Genomic DNA, 20,717 nt, shown 5'->3' with positions numbered 1-20,717 from the left:
ACAAATTGAACTAACAAGCAAAATAGAGACAGACTCATAGACAGAGAGCAGGCTGACACTGGAGGTAGGGGGTTTAGGGGGAGGAGGGAGCTAGCAAAAAGGAAAAAGGTCTCATGACATGAAGAACAGTGTGGTGATAGCAGTTGTGGGGGAGGTGGGTGGAGGTGGAAGAGGGTATAAGAGAGATAAATGGTAATGTAAAAGAGCACAATAAAATATAAAATAAATATAAATATTAAAAGCTCATATTGTCTAAAATGTTCTTATGAGAATTTTTATTGAAATTTCATCAAACCTATAAATAAAAATTGACATTTTTGTTAGTGAATCTTCCAAACCATGAACATAAAATGTCTTTTCATTTATTTTGGTTTTCTTAGATTCCTTTACATTTTTGTTGAAGTGATTGTAAATGGTGTGTGTCTTAATTTTGAGTTTCACATATTAATTGTTCACATGTAGAAATGTACAATAACTAGTTTGTGTATGATTATGTATCCTGCAGTATTTCAGAACTTATTATTTCTAAAGGCTTTAATTTGTAAACTTCTATAATTTCTATATAGCCCATCATATCATTTGCAAATAAAGACAATTATATTTCATTATTACAAGTTATATGCCTTTTTTTGTTGCTGTATTGCAATACCAAGAACTTCCCGTATTAAGTTGAATAATAGTGGTACAGGTGGACATCCTTCCCTTTTTTTCTAGCCTTAGGGGAGATACATTGAGACTTTCAGCACTAAGTGTAATGGACCTGAGATGTTTTGTAGATGCTTATATCAAGGTGAAGAAGTCCCCTTCTACTGTTAGTTTCTGAGATTTTTATAATGAGTGATATTGCATTTGCACAAAATTTTTTTCTGGATCCATTGACTATACATGTTCTATTTCTTACTTTATTACATTTTTTATTTTTATTTTTAAAAATTAATTAATATTTTATAACAATTAAAAATAACAATCCCCCTCTCTCACATTTAAGACCCTTTATAATCTTATAAAGCAAAATGGGTGAAGGTCTCATGTTCCTCTAGCTGCTTCAAGCTGGGCATGGTCATTGTCCTACCTACCCTTGGGTCCAGAAATCCCTAATAAGAGATGGAGTGTGGAGAGGAAGGTGACCTTCTCACATGGGGAAGGATCTGGCAGACTCCAGGTCAGTTGGCTGTCCCCAGACAATGGCAAGCTTGGTTTAACAGGCTGGCATCCTTGTTGTATTCTGGGGGCAACAGATTTGGCAACAGGGTTAAAAGTCATCATTCAATCCATAACCACTAGATGACAAAAGGCAGGGATTAATTTTTTAATTTCCCACATTAGGGATAAAAAGGGCTTCTTTGGAGGAAGGTGTGCCAGGCACATCTCACCTAGCCAAAACCCTTTTGCCCACTATACTTAGTTTGGGCTGAGGGGAATATTTTATATTTCCCCCTCCTCTTATATCTCTGTGGTCTTTCTGTCCAAGCCATTAGGATAGTAAAGAGAAATCAGTTTTAAAGTGAAGCCCACAGACCACCCCATTCTTCACCAACCCAGCCACTTACTTAGTTCAGCCAAACTGCTGACTCTCAGGAGGCAACGATGTAGACAGGATTAAGTGAGACCTATACGTACAGACAATCACTCAGGTAATGAGATCGTAGGCTTATGCCCTTTGAAAACAGAAAACATATGCTAATTTATGCAACATAACACACAAACCAGTCTCTAAATCTGTAAGACTGTCTTATTGGAAAGACATCCAGTTGCAAGGCATTTGACATTCTACTTGCCTGTGAATCAAGCATCTTTGATTATGCCACAGACCTAGTTTAACTTTCAAATGAAAACAAACTTTAAATGAAAAGAAAAAATATGGAATGCGTCATGAATTTGGGTGTCATCCTTGCACAGGGGCCATGCTAATCTTCTCTGTATCATCCCCATTTTTTTAGTATATGTGCTGCCAAAGCAAGCACTATTTCTTACCTTGAGATATCGTGGATTATATTCTATGACTTCAGAGTGTTGAACTGTCCATGCATTGGAATAAATCTAACTTGGCCACAGTTACAATTCTTTTTAAATACTGCTGTATTCAATTTGCTAATGTATTGTTAAATATTTTTTATTCTATATTTATGAAAGAAGCTTGTCTTAAGTTTCAATTTTGGTAATGTCTTTGTCTGTATTGTGGCTTTTTGTTTTTAACATCAGGTTACATAATAGCCTCATAAAATGAGTTTGGAAGTGTTTTGTTTTCTGGAATATATTGTGTACATTTTGTGTAAATTTTTATTAAAATATCTCGTAGCATACTTGAGTGAACCTCTCCGAGCCTGGGATTTCATCTGTTGAAAAATTTTAAATTAAATTAAAATTAAATTACATTTAAATTTATTATTTTTAAAAAATTTTAAAGTTGTTCTATTACAGTTGTCCCAATTTTTCCCCTTTTGCTCTCCAATGTCCCAACCCACACTCCCACAGTCAGTCCCCACCCTATTGTCCATATCCATGGGTCATCCTTACTAGTTTTTTGGCTAGACCCTTTCCCCTCATTTAAAACTTAATATTTAAATTATTTAATGGTTATGTAGATATTCAGACTGTATACTTCATATTGGTTGAGATTTAATAGTTTGTGATTTGGAGGAATTTATACATTTTTCTAATTAATCAAATAATGTGTGTTAGATTGTTTATATTATTCACTTATTATCTTTTAAATGACTGCAAAATATGTAGTGATATGCCTGGTCTCGTGTCTAATATTGATAATTTAGATTAAAAAAAATGTTTTCTGTCTTGATACAGTTAATCAGTTTGTTGAATTTTTGGAACACCCAGTTTTTGATTTTAATTATTTTTATATGTTTTGCCTATTTTTATGGTTATTCATTTTTGTTTATATCTTTATAATTTAATATCTTCGGCTAGCTTTGATTTTTGTCCTTTTTTTCTACTTTCTTGAGTTAGAAACTCAGTTATTGATTAAAGACCTTTCTTCATTTTTTTACAATTAGAGATAACATCCAGTATTATTTTATATTAGTTTCAGGTGTACAGTATATAATTTACAAAGCGATGCCTCTGATAAATCTAGTACCCACCTGGAAATTTAAACAGTTATGGTAATATTATTCACTGTATTCCCTGTGCTGTACTTTATGTCCCAGTGACTATTTTGTTACTATCAATTTGTACTTAATCCTTTCACCTTTTTCACCCAACCCCCCCCCCCTCCAAATCCCCTCCCGTGCAGCAACCATCAGTTTGTTCTCTGTATCTATGAGTCTGTTTTGCTTGGTCACTTATTTTGTTCTTTTGATTCCATATATGTGAAATCATATGGCATTTTTCTTTCTCTGTCTGACTTATTTCACCTAGCATAATATCCTCTAGGTCCATCCATGTTGTCACAAATGATAAAGTTTTATTTCTTATGGCAATGTAATATTACATTGTATATATGTATCACATCTTTACCCAATTGTCTATTGATAGGCACTTGGGTTGCTTCTATATCTTGACCGTTGTAAGCAATGCTGCAATGACCACAAGGGTGCATAACACAGATTTTAATAGTAGTTTCAGCAAAGATCTTCACCCTTATCCAAATATTTTTTTTATTTGAAGGAGACAATGAGTTATAACTGGTATACTTTATCATTTTTCTTGTACATGGCTGTCAGTGACACTGGTAACCACGTGCTAAAGAGTGCTAGTCTGTATGTATAATGCCTGACCACCAGCAGAAATACACATTAGCCTTAAAACCATCTCTGTTTCTTGGCTTCCTCTCTAAGAGCTGAGCCATTATTCTTAGTTGCTTTATCTAAGCACTAGTTAACTTGGATTAGTATGCCATTTCTCCTATTCTCCTAGTGGATATAATTTCAGTTTTGAGATGGTTCCTCTCTGGAATAAAAAGGTTGGATTCTGACTTTTTAAAACAGAAGTACAGGCGTAGAAGTTAAAGTTTATTCATTGGATAATCTGGTCCATAGCTGCCAAAGCCAAAGCATCTTATTTATTGTCTTATCAACAACATACCTCTGGTTCTCTAGTTTAGATTTTTAATCATTCTTTTAAATTTCTACCTTTTTCCTATGTAAAATTTACTGATATGTCCATTTTTTTCTGTAAAAAAAAAAGAAAAAACTCCAAAATCAGTAACCATGTATATATCTTATAATTCTGTCAATTAAAAATTCAGGCTAGGCTGAGATAATTGTTTTTTCTTCTTTCTGCAGGGCATGTGAAATCAGGTGATAGTAGAGCTACCTGGCTAGTGTGGGGGACCTTAAGTCAAATGGTTTGTCAGGCTAGTCCAGGCATTACCACATGTCAGTATTAAGGTCTCAAGACCCTGAGAATAAACATGCAAAGCTCTCAAGGTCATGGTACAGAAATGACACATCACTTATTTCACATCCTATATGCCAAAACAAGCCAATAGTCTAATATACACAAATGAAGAGGGAGATGGCATCCAACTCTCGAAGAGTGGAGATTTACAGTCTTATTATAAAGGCACTTATACTGGGATGGAATCAATTGCAACCAATTTTGCTATGCAGCAGGATTTTTTTCATGTTTCTGTTCCTTATTTTAATTTATAGTTGTTATATTTATTTAACACATTTTTTACAAAGTCTTTTCAAATTGTTCTATTAACTCACATTTTGGAGTGCCGATCTTCTGGTCTATTGAGTTTTATTATCTTCTATATTATGATCATTTCTTCATGTAGTTGATAAATTTTATTGTGAGACCCTTATGGATGGGGTGTGTGTGTGTGTGTGTGTGTGTGTGTGTGTGTGTGCATGTGTGCATGTGTGTAATGATGGTAAAAGGTGGAGAAATGGTCTCATTTCCCCTGAAATGTGGAAGTTCTGTTAAAGGATGTTTTCGTTGTTGTTTTTGGTAGTTTTTAAATATTTCTTCTATGTGTTGTTTGAGTTCTGTATGCACAAGCACGTTAGTGGAAAATTCTCACACAATGCAAGTGATATAAAGTTTAACTTTAATCTATACCCACAAAACAATACTTCTTTTCTTCACAAAATAACAGACAGGGATAACCTTCCATGTTGCTTCTCAGTGCAAATAACTGGTTTTTATACTCTGTATTTCCTATGTGAAAACTCTTCTGGGGCCTTATCCGTTCAGGCCTTTCAGTTTCAACTCTCTTAGTTGAGCATATGGTGATTAAATACTGGCCTCAAGCTCCTTCCTAGTGCTAATAGCTTCAGTAGCTCCTAGGCTTTCATGGTATCAGCTTGTGGATTTATGTTCCTTGCCTGAAACCTACATTTTTTTTTTTTTCGGGCACAAAGGGGTTTTTATTTATTTTATATTGAATTTAACTTTTTCATGTTTACTCTTATATTTTATTTTTAAATTTTAATGTATTTGAAGCAGAGTGGATATTTTGCATTATGTCTCTCTAAGCACTTCCCAGATCATTAGGAATGATTTTTTGTCTGTTTTAAACTTTAGTTAATCCAGACTATAGAATATGCTTCAATCAGTAATAGTCGCTTATTATGAAAATTCACCTCAGTGTTTAACAAGCCATGCATGCCTGTCTTAAACATTAGACAGTGCCCCCATGTTAATTGAATCCTGAGTTTTTATCAATAAATTTATCTCATTTGGAAATAGATATCTCCTTTGATCCACTGTGGTCTTTGAAGTTGCTGCAACATGGCAACACAGGGGTACTATACCTGCTTAAACTGACTACTAAAATCCTGACTTTCTCTGTTGACATGCTCCTTAAAGATTATTGTCTCAATATCGAAAGTGTTTTTATTTACTACTAGGTCTATCTTTTGTATGTACAGAGATTCCATGAACTAGTAGTTCTAAGTGATAGTCTTTGAGCCTTTACCTAGCACACTGTAAACATAGGGCAGGGATGCTCTTCCAGACTATGTCTTACATATATGGTTTTAGAATGGAGTACAAGAACATTACTCAAACTGATTCCAATAAACACTAGTCCCAGATGTAACAGTAAAAAAATGAGACAGGTGGCCAGTTTTGAATAATATAACACATTATACAATCTGGGTATTTATAATCCATTTTCATTTTATAAAAAAGTTATAAAAATCCTGATATAAAGAAATTCATTTCATTTTTTAACACTATATATTTTTAAACTATTTTTTAGAAAGTTTCCATATATTCTCTGACTCTACACATGCATATCCTCCTCCCCCCCATTATCAACATCAGTCACCAGAATTGTACGTATTTTTAAAAAGGAGGAACCTGCATTGACACCAAAATCACCCAATATCCATAGTTTACTTTAGGGTTCACTCTTGGTGTTATATATTCTATAATTTTGGACAAATTTATAATGACCTCTATCCATTTTTATAATAATATAGAGTATTTTCACTGTCTTAAAAATCCTCTGTGCTCTGCTTATTTATCTCTTACCACTATTCCATAACTATTACTGAATTTTTTAATCATTTTTTTTCTTCTGATGTGCACCTCCCAAATTTGAATTCAATTTTTAAAAATTATAACAGTTTGAAGTGTACTAAAAGGACTGGTATTTGGCCCTGGTAGAGTGGCTCAGTTGGTTGGAGAGTAATTCTGTACATCAAAAGGTTGTAGCTTTGACCCTTGGGTCAGGGCACACACCTAGGTTGCAGGTTCGATCCCTGGTCAGGGCACATATGTAACGCCATTGATCGATGTTTCGCTCACACATCAACTTTTCTCTCCCTCTCTGTCTGTCTCTCAATTAAAAAATAAATATAAAATTTGTGTTTCAAAAATGTAGGTCAAGACATAGGTATTTTACTAAAAAAAGAAAAACAAAAACCAAAACACCCAAACGTTCCTATGCCTATTTAAAGAAAACTCAAGGCATTAAAAAAAAAAAAAATTCTTAACTTCGTACCTCCTTCACCCATTCCTCACACCTATACATAGACAATCTTTCTATCATCTCCATAGTCTTACCTTTTCCAGAATGTCTTATAGTTAAGATCATTCATTATGTAACCTTTTCTGATTGACTTCTTTCACTTAGCCATATGTATTTAAAGTTCCCCCATGTTTAAGGTTCTCCCATGTCTTTTCCTGGCTTGATAACTCATTTATTTTTAGTACTGAATAATATTCTGTTTTCTGGATATAGGATATACCACAGTTCATTTATCCATTATCTACTTAAAGACATCTTAATTTGCTACAAGTTTTGGTAATTATGAATAGAGTAGGTATAAATGTTGTGTAGGTTTTTCTGTGGTCCTAAGTTTTCAGTTCCTTTAGGTAAATACCAAGGAATATGATTGGTGGATCATATGGCAAGAGTATGTGTAGTTTCTAAATAAATTGCCAAAATGTACTTTAAATTGGCTGTAGAACTTTGCATTCCCAACTGCAATGAATTAGAATTCTCGTAGCTCCACATATTGCCAGTATTTGGTGTTGTAAGTGTTATAAATTTGGGCCCTTTTCATACATGTACAGTGGTATCTCATTGTTGTTTTAATTTTCACTTTTCTGATGACATGATATGAAGTCTCTTTTATGTTTATTCACCATATACATATTTTATTTAGTGATGTGTCTGTTCAAGTCTTTGACCCAAATTTAATTTGTTTTATTTTTCTATTGTTCCACTTTGAGTTCTTTGAATATTCTGCATAGCAGGTCTTTATCAGATATGTTTCTTGAAAATATTTTCTCTCAATCTAGGTTTGTCTTGTCATTACTTTAAAATGTCTTTCACAGAGCAGAAGTTATAATTTATTATTTATTTTTTATTTTAATAAAGTTCAATTTACAATTTTTTTTTTTTTGTAGATTGTGCCTTTGGTATTATATCTTAAAAAGGCAACACCATACCCAAGGTCATATAGGCCTTCTCCTAGGAATGATCTTCCAGTTTACCTTCCAGGACTTTCATAGTTTTGCATTATACATTTTGGTCATTGATCCATTAAGAATTAACTTTTTGAATGGTGTAAGAACTATGTTTAAATTTACTATTTTTTTATGCATGAAGATTGTCCATTTGTTCCACCACCATTTGTTGAAGAGACTATCTTTGCTCCATTTTATTGCCTTTGCTCCTCGTATCAAAATGAATTGACTATATTGATAAGGGCCTTATTTCTGGACTCTATATTTATGTCCCATTGTTCAATTTGTCTGCTCTTTTGCAGATGACACGTTGTGTGATTACTACCACTTTATTTATTTTTTATTTTTATTTAATTATTTTTATTGTTATTGTATTACAGTTGTCTCAATTTTCCCACTTTGCCCTCCTCTGTCCATCCCACCTCCTGCCCTGATCCCACAGTTGATCCCCACACTGTTGTCCATGTGATTGGGTCATTCATGCATGTTTTTTTTTTTTGTCCCTTCCCTTTCTTTCTACCATATCACCATTGCCCCTCTCCTCTGGTCACTTTCAGTCTGATCCATGTTTCCTTGCCTGTGGTTCTATTTCGTTCATTAGTGGTTATTTTATTCATTAGATTCCTGTTATGGGTGAGATCATATGGTATCTGCCTCTCACCAACTGCCTTATTTCACTTCGTATAATTTCCATCCATGATGTTGAAAAAGGTAAGAGTTCCTTCTTTCTTTCTGCTGTGTAGTATTTCATTGTGTAAATGTACCACAGTGTTTTGATCCACTCATTTACAGATGAACACTTTAGGCTCCTTTCAGTACTTGGCTATTGTAAACAGCACCATCACTATGAACATAGGGGCGTATAAGTTCTTTTGAATCTGTGACTCAGGATTCTTAGGGTATATTCCCAGCAGCAGAATCACTGGGTCAAATGGCAGTTTCATTTTTAGTTTTTTAAGGAAATTCCATACTATTTTCTACAGTAGCTGTACCAGTCTGCATTCCCACCAACAGTGCACTAGGATTCTCTTTTCTCCACATCCTCACCAGCACTTGTTGTTTGTTGATTTGTTAATGATGACCATTCTGACCGGTGTGAGGTGATACCTCATTGTGGTTTTTATTTGTATCTCTCTGATGGCTAGTGATATTGAGCATCCTTTCATATGTCTATGAGCCCTCTGTATATCCTCCTTGGAGGAGTGTCTGTTCATGTCCTTTGCCCATCTTTTAATTGGATTGTTTGTCTTCCTGGTGTTAAGTCATCTTGAGTTCTTTATATATTTTGGAAATCAAGCCCTTGTTGAATGTATCATTGGTGAATATGTCCTCCCATACAGTCGTTCCCTTTTCATTTTAATGATGGTTTTTTCAGCAGTACAGAAACGTTTTAGTTTGATGTAGTCCCACCATTTGCTTGTTTTTTCTTTGTTCCCCTTGCCCAAGGAGATATACTGGCAAAATATTGCTATGCAGCATATCTGAAATTCTCCTGCCTAAGTTTTTCTCTAGGACTTTAATGATGTCTCAACTAGTAAATCTTAGATACAGGTAGTGTCAGTCTTCCAAGTTCCTTTTTATCCTTCAATATTGTATTGCCTATTCTGAGTGTTTTTACTCTGTAAACTTTAGTATAAGTTTACAATAGCCATAAAATAACTTGCCAGAATTTTTTTCAAAAGAGGATATGAAATCCATGGGGAAGAAAGGGCCAGATGTCTTAAAGGCCAAGGTGGGGAGGGTTTTTTTTTTTTTAATCTTTTTTAAAATTCTTACCCAAGGACACATTTATTGATTTGTTAGGTTCCTTTGAGAGTTTCAGCTTGTGGGTCTCTGTTCTGGTAATATTTCACTTGTGTTTACCTATTTTCCCAATTTTGGGAGCATGGCTTTACCCTGGGTCCATGCTTCTCTTACAGATCAAAAATATTTATTAATAGGGGGTATATGGGGACTAAATGGTAACAGAAAAATAACACAAAAAAGATTAATTTTAAAAGCACTGAAAAAATATTTCAGTCTTTTCAACTTTTTACTATTAAGATGGAAAAAAAATACAGTACAATTCAATTGAATACAAATATAAAAGTATCTGGTGAAAAATACCTTTATCCATTTGCCAAGAACAATTGTATTGCAAACTTTACTAGAATGTTAGGTATTGTGTTTTATAAAATGGTTTTATAAGCCACTAGTTTTGAAGTCCTTTCTACTATAATTATAAAGTCAACACAAAATAATAATTGCAAAAAAATGCAAAGGAAGAACACATCATACAAAAAAGACTGGTTTGGATTGTGCCTGTTCTGCTCATTCATGGCACTAAACAGAGGATGCCTCTTATCAATGTTTATGATGTTAGGTACCATGCATTAATTAATATCATGTTCATATTGCAGAAGACAGAATTATATATTTCCTACACAATTTTCTGAATCTTTGCCAATGATCTACATACTCATTCTAAACATAAAAATGACTTAAGGAGAAATGTAGCATAATAGAAAAGTTTAATCCATGGCATATATTTGAACTTTTACTAAGTTGCTCCATGTCCCAATCACTATGTTAGGTATTATAGATATAACTTGTAGAATTGGACTCTGTGATTCTCTCTTGTCGTCTAGATATTATCTAAAACTATATTCCCACGCTGAATTATTTTTGGTTTGTCCAACATGTTGTATGATTCATCTCTCTTGCATTATAAATCTCTTTAGGCTTCTAGGATTAACTCCTTACACCATCCTGGATATAAATGTTTTATTATTTTTATACATTAGACATGACAGAATCTCTTTATCTGTTTCAGAGAGCCCTATTATACTACCAGCTGGAAATCTTCACATTTTCCTATTTTTCACCCACTTGTGCAGAATTCTAATCTCCTAGTGTCTAACCCTATCACCTTGAAACCAAGTTGGCAATATTTCTTAAGGCACCATGTAGAGAGATTTAATCCTAAAGTGACCATGAAAAATGAGGCATGTACTGTCAATTTATATGCTGCATTTTTTAGTGCATTTTGAAGGAGAAATTATAGATTGTTGCTATGAATTTTGAAACTTCTTATAAGAAACAGAATTATTATGAGAGAACCAATAAGTTATTTAAAAGATTATAAAGGTCAATGCATTTATTTGCATTCATGATTAACTAAATTGTGTGTAAAAAATTATACTGTTATATAATTGCATTCTAATGTTATTCAATATAAGTTTGTTACTATATCTTTACTGTACTCAATTTCAAATAATCCATAATAAAAAGAGAGGTATTTGGTTTTTTTGCTATAAGATTCGCAATGAAAGAGAAGAACTGCATATATTTTTTATATTTTGTATAAGTATATTTTATTGATTATATTGTTACCATAGTTCCAATTTTTCCCCTTTGTTCCCCTCCGCCCAGCAACCCCCTCCCCCAACAATACCCGCTTCCCAAGTCCATGCCCATGGGTCATACAGACAAGATCTCCTGCCTCACCCTTTCATGTATTCTTCTTCTTCTTCTTTTTTAAAAATAATTAATTAATTAATTAATTATTTTAACAATAAAAAATAACAATCCCTCCCTCTCAGACTTAAGACTCTTTATAATCTTTTAAAGGACAATGGGCAAAGGTCTTGAGTCCTCTAGCTGCTTCAAGCTGGACATGGTTGTCATCCTACCTACCCTTGGGTCCAGAAATCCCTAATAAGAGTGGGGGTGTGGAGGCGGGGGTGGCCTTCCCACATGGGGAAGGATCATGCACACTCCAGGTCAGCTGGCTGTCCCCAGACAATGGCATGCTTGATTTAACAGGCTGGCATCCTTGTTATATTCTGGGGGCAACAGATTTGGCAACAGGGTTAAAAGTCATCATTCAATCCATAACCACTAGATGACAAAAGGCAGGGATTAATTTTTCAATGTCTCACATTAGGGAAAAGAAGGGCTTCTTTGGAGGAAGGTGTGCCAGGTATATCTCATCTGTCCAAAACACTTTGCCCATTATACTTAGTTAGGGTTGAGGGAAATAGTTTAGGTTTCCCCCCTCACAGACCTCTGGGGTCTTTCTGTCCAAGCCATTAGGACAGAAAAGAAAAACCAGTTTTAAAGTGAAGCCCAAAGACCACCGCATTCTTCACCAGACCACCCCATTCTTCACCAACCCAGCCACTTAGTTCAGCCAAACTATTGAGTATCAGGAGGCAGCAATGCAGACAGGATTAAGTGAGGCCTATACTTACAGACAATCACTTAGGTAATGAGATAATAGGCTTATGCCCTTTGAAAACAGAAAACACTTGTTAATTTATGTAACATAACCCACATACAAATCTCTAAATCTGTAGGACTGTCTTATCTGAAAGACATTCAGTTGCAAGGCATTTGACATTCTTCTTGCCTGTAAAATAAACATTTTTGATAATACCACAGACATAGTTTAACTTACAAATCAAAACAAACTTTAAATGAAGATAAACTTTAAAGACGGTTAGCTGCACTACTTTATGGTCTACCAATGAGCATTGTGATTTTCCTTGAATCACGATTTTTCTCACTAAGATTACCCTCCTTGTCATTAAAGGGACTGCATTAAGTCTATTTTTAATTTATCCTGTTCATTTGCATAAACACAACAAGAGCAGCAAATGATCACTTATGATCTTTAGTTCTGCTTTGCTGGAACTTACGCAAGGAACATTTAGGGTGACCTTCAGTCTGCCCTTCGGGGCACAGAAGCAGAACCACATACCTGGCATTCAGCCTTGCCTGTAAATGCCTGTCTTTTCCAAGTCCTTCTGGTTTTCCATTGTGCCTTAAGGTCCCTTGTAGCCATCTTTCAGGAAAACAACCTTCATCCCTTTCCTGGAAAGATTGCCATGGACCGCACATCCAACCAAGGTACCAGGCCTTTTATCTCATGGGCTTTTATTACTTTTGAAAGTCAATCCCAGTTCCCCAGTGCTTTTTGGTAAAAACCAGAGCCCAAGCATATCTTCTTTAAGCATGACATTCCAGTCAAAGTCTTAGTCAGAAAAAAACACTATTAACAACTGGTCTTATTAGTTTTATGCAAAGAAACTTATGTCATTACTTACTTGTTTAGAATGCCAAACTCTGGAGGGATCAGATAGGGAGAAACTATACAGTGTGAAGGAAAATCTTTGTCCTTCTAATATTCCATTCTTTATATTTTTATTTTTCCCCCCACTAAAAAAATTTTTTTTTGTTTTTCCATTGCAGTTGTCCCACTTTTTTCCCCCCTTCTTCCTTCCCTGCACCTTGCCCCCCCTTCTCCCACATTTAGTCCCCACCGAGTTGTCCATGTCCATGGGTCATTTATACATGTTCTTTGACTAGACACTTCCTCTTCTTACCCCCTTCTCTCCCTCCCATCTCCCCCTTTGTTACTATTAGTTTATTTATCTGGTTAAATTTTGTTCATTTGTTTGTGTTGTTCATTAGTTTCCCATAATAGGTGATATAATAAGGTATTTTTCTTTCATTGCCTGGCTTATTTTGCTAAGTACAGTCTCTCTAGTTCCATCCATGTTGTTGCAAATGGTAGAAGTCCCTTCTTTTTTTCAGTACTTATTCATTGTCATTTTCCCCCTTTGTACTTGTGTTCCTCTCTGTTTCTTCATCTTCTTAAAGCAGACCCTTTAGCATCTCTTGCAATGCTGATTTGATGGAGATGTATTCCTTTAGCCTTCTTTTGTCTTGGAAATTCCTTATTTCACCTTCCATTTTGAATGAGAGCCTTGCTGGGTAGAGTGTTCTTGGCTGTCGGCCTTTGTTTTTCATTGCTTGGAATATTTTTTGCCATTCCCTTCTGGCTTGTAGTGTTTCTGCTGAGAAATCTGATGATAGCCTTATTGGAGCTCCCTTGTATGTTATTAGTTGCTTCTTGCTGCTTTTAGGATTCTCTCTTTGTCTTTTAATGTTGCCATTTTAATTATGATCTGTCTTTAAGTGGGTCTGTTGGGGTTCATCTTCATTGGGACCCTTTGTGCTTCCTGGACTTGCGTGACTCTGTCTCTCCTCATGTTAGGGAAGTTTTCTGTCATTAGTTTTTCAAAGAGGTTTTCTATCCCTTGCTCTTCTTCTTCTTCTTCTTCTGGAATTCCTATGATACAGATATTATTATGTTTCATGTTGTCCTGCAGCTGTCTTAGAGCCTCTTCAGTCTTGTTCAGTCTTTTTTCATTTTGTTGCACTGTCTGGGAGTTTTTGTCTACATTGTATTCCAGCTCGCTGATCCGATCTTCTGCTTCCTCTAACCTGCTTTTAATTCCTTCTATTGTGTTCTTTAATTCAGAGATTGTATTCTTAATTTCCTCCTGGCTCTTATTGATAGCTTCTATGTCCTTTTTCATGCTGGTATAATTCTCAGTAAGTTCCTTGTAGTTTTTCTGGAGTTCCTTGTAGTTTCCCTGGAGTTCTTTATTAGTTTCCGCTGAGCTCATTGAGCTTCTCCATAATCCATGCTTTCAATTCCATATCTGATAGTTGGCTCCCCTCTATTTCATTTAGCACTCTTTCTGGGGATTCTACCTTTCCTTTTGATGGGGGGTTGTTTCTCTGTCTCCCCATTTTTGTGACTCCTATCGTTTGTTGGTGCTTCTTAGAATGATCTGCACTTCCTGGATCTGCCCCTGGTGGTGTCAGATCCTGTAACCAGTCTGGGCCTAGGCAGCCTGTTGGAGACTTCCAGGGATCTACTGCCTTTGTCTGACTCCTTTAGTTGTTAATCTATTCAATCTGTGATTAGCTGTCAGGCTTAAGGACTGTGGGTGTGGCAGCTTAATTCCTGTAGGCAAGGCTTTTGCTTCCCCTCAGGCTGATGCCACTTGGAGGGGAATGGTCTGCCTGCAGTGTGGGGATGAGTCAGCACTGGGACCCGGTCCATCGGCTGCTTCCCCAGTTCTCCCCTCAAAGCCACCACACCAAACTCTCCCCAAGCATCTCCAGTCCTCTCCGCCTTCCCTCTGCTCGAGCCCAGGGTAAGTGGGGGCCAAAATATTTTTGTATGTGATCCGCTTAGGAGCTATTTTTCTCCAGCTGTTTCTCTCCAACTAGTAAGAAACCCTGTGGCTTTTCACTTTTCACAGCTGGATACTGTTTTATTTTCCACTTTGTTGCTGTAGGCTGGGGAGCCCAGCTGGGGGTTTAGACCCTGCCCTTCTCAGGGGGAATCCCTGGCTGCTGAGCTGTTTCTCAGTCCCTTCAGCTGCCACCCATGTGAGCACAGCCAGCCCTTCCGCATCTCTGCACTCCCTACCAGTCACGTTGTGATGTAGCGGCCTTTTCTGTCTCTCCGTGGTTATAAGACTTCTCTACAGCTAGTGTTCAGTTGGTTATTCCAGACGATTTCTCCAAAATTAAGTTGTAAGTCCAGACTTGTTCTGGGAGGAGGTTAGTGTAGCTTCCACTTACTCTTCTGCCATCTTGTTTTTTTTTTTTATAACTGCATATATTTTTTGCTATAGATTCTCAGTGAGAGAGTAGAACTGCATACACTGATCCAAAAAAAGCAATATACTAATGTAAGTGTATTCATTTATAAATAGATACAACATTTGTAAAATAATACCTCTCTCTCTAAGGAACTCTACAAGTTTTGGGGTTTCAAAGATGGCTTAGACATGCTTAGTTGAGCAATACCTGCTTTCAAAGAGGCTTTATGAAATTATAGTAGTCCCTCTGTATATCATGGTTTACTTATCATGGCCTCTCTGTATCGTGGGATTTAAAAAAATATTATATTTAATCATTTATCAAGGATTTTTTGCTATATCATGAGATTTTGCAGTACTGTATATGTATGTTGTTAAAGTTACGTAGGTTTAAGACTGTAGAATAAATGTAAGGTTCCTACTTTGCAAGGGAGTCTAGAATGTAATACTTATGATTGTTTGAAAATAAACAATAATTTCCATTTTTTCTTAGAGTTGATAAACAGTTAAAGGAAACTATAACTTTATATTAGTACCAGTTATTTTATTTTCTATCCTAATTGAGAAAACTGGATAACCTTTCTGAGACTAGGTCTCCTCACTTGTTTATTAATTATCAACTTATTTTAGATATCCTAAATAGGCCAGACACTGTGTTTGGCACAAAATTTTAAGAATCTTACCATGTAATATTCTCATCAACAAAGAACAAATATTTCTTTCTCACTGCAAATAAGAAAATTATGAAAAAGAAATTAACTTTGTTCAAATTTATTTAGGTTAGTAAGCATTAGACCTATGATATAGGGTCGGCTTAGCTGGCTAAGATAAAGCTCAAATACGTAGTATTAGATGACTGTGCTCCTTCTAGTGACATTACAACCTCTATTCCAGAGTGATATGAAAATTCTTCAGTAACTGAGAAAATATCTATAAATTTTAGTTAACATTACAATTGTAAGGCATATATTTACAATCCATTTAAGCTTTTTGTTTTTTTGAAAAGTGTTGTAAACTTGAAGGTAATTTATATTCATTATAAGAAAAATTTTCTTTGACTTATTATTTTTATTAGCTTTGACAGAATGTCATGTTTGTGGCTCTGTTTAACAGTTGCACAGACTAATAAAAGTTCACAAATATATAAATGCAAATTGGGCAAAGGAAATCATGTGATAATGAAAGAAATGTTTTAGCTTTCATGTCATATTTAAAAATGATAAGGGAAGAAAGGAAAGTGAAGTTAAAGGTATTTTAAAGCATTGAAAATGACAATATATAATTTTAGTTGCAAATAATTGATCACAAATAATGCCAAAATAAATGTGGCAAGACTCCATATTAACTTCTTTTTTTAATCTGGAATTGTTGATTTCTCTTTCATTTTTGAAAGATAGTTTTGCAAACTATACAATCTACTTTCATCAATTCTCTTTCTCTCTCTCCTTTTTTTTTTTTTTTTTTTTTTCCGTTTAGCTTTTCCTTCTTGCCTCAGTGATTTAAGAAGGAAAACCTATAGTTATTTGAATGTATAACCACTCTCGGGCTGCTTTTATTTTATTATTATTTTTTTATCTTTTGCTTTCAAATGTTTACTTACGTGATGTCTGGAAGTAGATTTCTTTAGTATTATTCATTTTGGGGCTCAGTCAGCTTTTTATGAGAGTGTTTGTGACTTTTGCCAAATTAGGGTAGTTTTCAGTCATTATGCTTTCAAACACATTCAATATTTTGCAAATACCCTTTCTTTTTTCTACTGAGGGGCTTCAGGGATACAAACATTGGGTCTTTTTTTTTTCTGTTCCAGATGTCTCTGAGGCTTTGGTCATTTTATCTCCTTTGTTCTCTGTTGTTCAGATTGGATAAATTTTGCTGTTCTTTTCTCAAAATCACTGATTCTATCTTCTGTTATCTGCACTGTAGTCCATCCAGTGGCTACATTACAGATAAACTGTTGTTTATTGCTATTGTATTTTTCAAATTTAATTACCCTTTGTTTCTTTCTTAGATTATTTTGCTAAGACTTTAATTTATTTGTTTAGAGAGATATGTATTTGATTGTTGAAGCATTTTTATGATAGTTGCTTTAAAATCCCTTTCAGTTCCACAATTTGATTCACCTAAATATTGGCATTTGTTAAATGTCATTCGTCATTTAAATTTTGATTTTCTAGATTCTTGGTATGACATGTGATTATACTCTAGAGATTTGTGTCTCTTATGTTAGAGAATACTGGGTTCTATTTACATGTTTTTATTTTATTTTAGCAGCCACTCACACTACATAGGTTTAGTACATGGATCTAGCTTACTTTTGTGGGCTATAGTTCCAATGGTGGTTTAATTTTTGGAGCTTTTGTATTAGCTGGTATGGTTTGTTTTTCTGGTACTGCTGGGGCTCCCAGTCATTCCTGATGACACTTCCTGTGGCAACAGAGGAGGTTTGTCCTCTCTGATATTCCTCAGGGTATACCATGCAATGAGATCTATCAGTGACCCCCATCCTGCCAGGTGCCTCGGAGCAGGAGAGTCTTGTCCTGCTCAGATAAAGCAGCTTCTCACAGGAGGACACTAATGATGACTGGATTCTCCCTGCCTGCTCTACTGCAAGAGGAAGGGCAATAAAGAGGTACCCAACAGGCTTCCTGGACCAGTTTGCTTAGTACAGTTTGGCCTGTCCTGCCAGTCTGCTTGGTAGATTCCATATCTCTCAGCATCATTGTCTCTTGCATTATTATCAAGTTTATGCTTTTGCTTAGTGGGAAAGAACAAGGAGATACAAGTATACACCACCTTGTTTAGACAGAAAGTCCAATATAAACTTTCCTAATCATCAGATATATAAGTCTAGGAAGATATGCAATACAAAGATTACTAATCGTTTTCTATATATTTCAGAGTGTTTCTTGTTATTATTGGCATTTTATTGAGAATAAATATCCAGATAAGATAAATGCTTATAGGATCATCTTATCATTATACCAATTCCTTTACTCCAGTGTATTATTATAGCCTTGCCCATATCAGGAATCTCTAGCCCTGATTTTGAATAAATAATATATTGCAACTGGATTCTTCTAAGGATGAACTAAATTAAGCTATGTAAAAACCTGGCACAATACCTACCAGCAATTAATTTTTTCTCTCATTTATCTATCATCTCTCTATTCTATTGTCTATCATCTATCTGTCTATCTGTTATCTGTTGATATCTATCCATCCATCCATCTAAAAAACATTTTGTTAAGATATGACTGACATGCAAAAAGATGTAGATATTGAGTGTATAGAACTTGATGAATATGAAGATAAGTCACACGCATAAAACCATGGCTGCCATCAGTGCCATAAGCCTATCTATCTCTTCCAAAAGTTTTCTTCTATATATTTGTTGTGGTAAGAACCATTAACATGAGATCTACTCACTCAGGAAGTTTTAGATATTCAATACAATGTTATTAACTATAAATGTTGTACTCTCCAGTAGACTCCTAGAATTTTTACAACTCACATGACTGAAACTTTCTACCCTTTGGCCAACACTTTCCCATTTCTCTCTCTCCCCAAACTCTAGTATCCACCATCCTACCCTCTGTTTCTATGAGTTTAACTATTTTCTATTTCTCATGTAAGTGGGATTCTGTAGTATTTAGCCTTGTGTTTCTGGCTGATTTCACTTAGCATAATATCCTCCAAGTTTCTCCACTTATTGCAAATGGTGGGGTTTACTTCCATTTTAAGACTGAATGATATTCCATTACATGTAGGACAACATTTTTTTTTTACCCACTTATTTGTTGATGGACACTTAGGTTGCTTCTGTGTGTTGGTTATTGTGAATAATGCTGAAATAAACATGAGGGTACAGATACCTCTTTGAGATACTTCATTTCCTTTGAATATATACCCATAAATGGGTTTGCTATATCATATGGGAGTCCTATGTATAATTCAATATTGTTACAAATAAAGGAGCTTAGGGTGGATAGTGGACAAGCTTTTATTGCCTGAGGGGAATCTTACTGGGAGAAAAAAGAGGATCTCAGTCTTTATCCTCCTTGATCTGACAGCAACATTTGCCACTTTTTCTAAAGTTAAGTTTACTGGGGTGACGTTGGTTAATGCAAGTGTGTAGATTTCAAGTGTACAATTGTATGATACATAATCTGTATATCGCATTGTGTTTACCACCCAAAGTTAAATCTTGTTTCATCATCATCTATTGGAACCCCTTTATCCTTTACTATTCCTCTACCCTCACTCCCCCTGGTAATCACCATACTCTTGTCTATGTCTATGTGTGTTTGTCTGTTTTTCTTATGTGTTCATTTGTTGCTTTTAGTTTTATAAACCACACATGAGTACAATCACATGGTTCTTGATTTTTTTCTGTCTGACTTATTTCACTTAGCATGATACCTTCAAGACCCATCCATGTTGTCACAAATGGCGGTATTTTGTCCTTCCTTCTGGCAGAGTAGTGAGCATTCTTTATTCACTAGAATGCTTTCTACATTTGTTTTCTAAAATACCACATTTCCATTATTCGAATCCATTCTATTGTTGGCCACTCTTCAGGCCTCCTTGCTGTTTCCTGCTATTTTTTTCAACATCCATGACTTTTTTGTGCCCTTTTTAAAAACCTATTTCACATTATTTTTGGTCTCATTCAAAATTCAGGCTTTAAGAAGTATATATATCTATGTGCCTAAAAATTTTATCTTTATTCCAGAACTCTTGTGCATTTGTGACTTACATTTCTTAATGAATAGTGAATATCTTTTCTTGAATGTCATGTAATGTCATATGTGTAACATATAGATGTTAGTTATATAAAATTTTTTCCGTATTTTTTTTCCAAAATTATTTTTATCTAATTGAATGAAATCCAAATGCCTCAGGAACACAAACAAACAAAACATTTAAATCAGCTTCAATTCCTTTGCCTCTCTCACTTTCTACCCTTTGTCAAAAAATATTATACTAGATAATTTAAATTATACCCAGAACCTCATCATTTCCACTGCAGCTGTCATGGCCCAAGCCCACACTATATTTTTTCCCAGATCATTACAATAGACTAGACTCTAGATTTTCTACAACACAATAATTTTTAATGTAAGTTAGTCACTCCTCAGCTCAAAACTAAGAGTTTTCGTCACACTGAATGTGGGCCAGACTCATTATAATGTCTGTAAGTCCTATCATAATCTTTGCCACCCCTCCACTTCACCTCTTCCCTCTCTCCCATGTTAGTTAATTTTATCCTGCCAAGATGATTTCCTTCAAGCCCAGCAGGCAGACCTCAATCCTCATGGAACTGACACTCACTGTTCCCTTTGACTAAATGCTACTTGCTCTGGTATTTAACAGCACGCTGCTCCA

The 20,717-nt window shown here is 35.1% G+C and overlaps 1 non-coding gene across 1 annotated transcript; it reads right to left on the bottom strand.

Annotated features, from left to right (window-relative positions):
* Nucleotides 1-1,854: 1,854 nt before the first annotated feature.
* On the bottom strand, nt 1,855-1,964 carry LOC150012995 (U6 spliceosomal RNA). The gene has a single exon (XR_016510890.1). It is a non-coding gene; the product is annotated as a U6 spliceosomal RNA (small nuclear RNA).
* Nucleotides 1,965-20,717: the final 18,753 nt, after the last annotated feature.

The sequence above is a fragment of the Furipterus horrens genome, unplaced genomic scaffold (genome assembly GCF_987537825.1).
Source record: "Furipterus horrens unplaced genomic scaffold, mFurHor1.1.pri manual_scaffold_4, whole genome shotgun sequence".
NCBI classification, from domain to species: Eukaryota; Metazoa; Chordata; class Mammalia; order Chiroptera; family Furipteridae; genus Furipterus; species Furipterus horrens.
The sequence above is the reverse complement of the archived record's forward strand: the minus strand, read 5'-3'. Positions and strand labels throughout refer to the sequence as shown.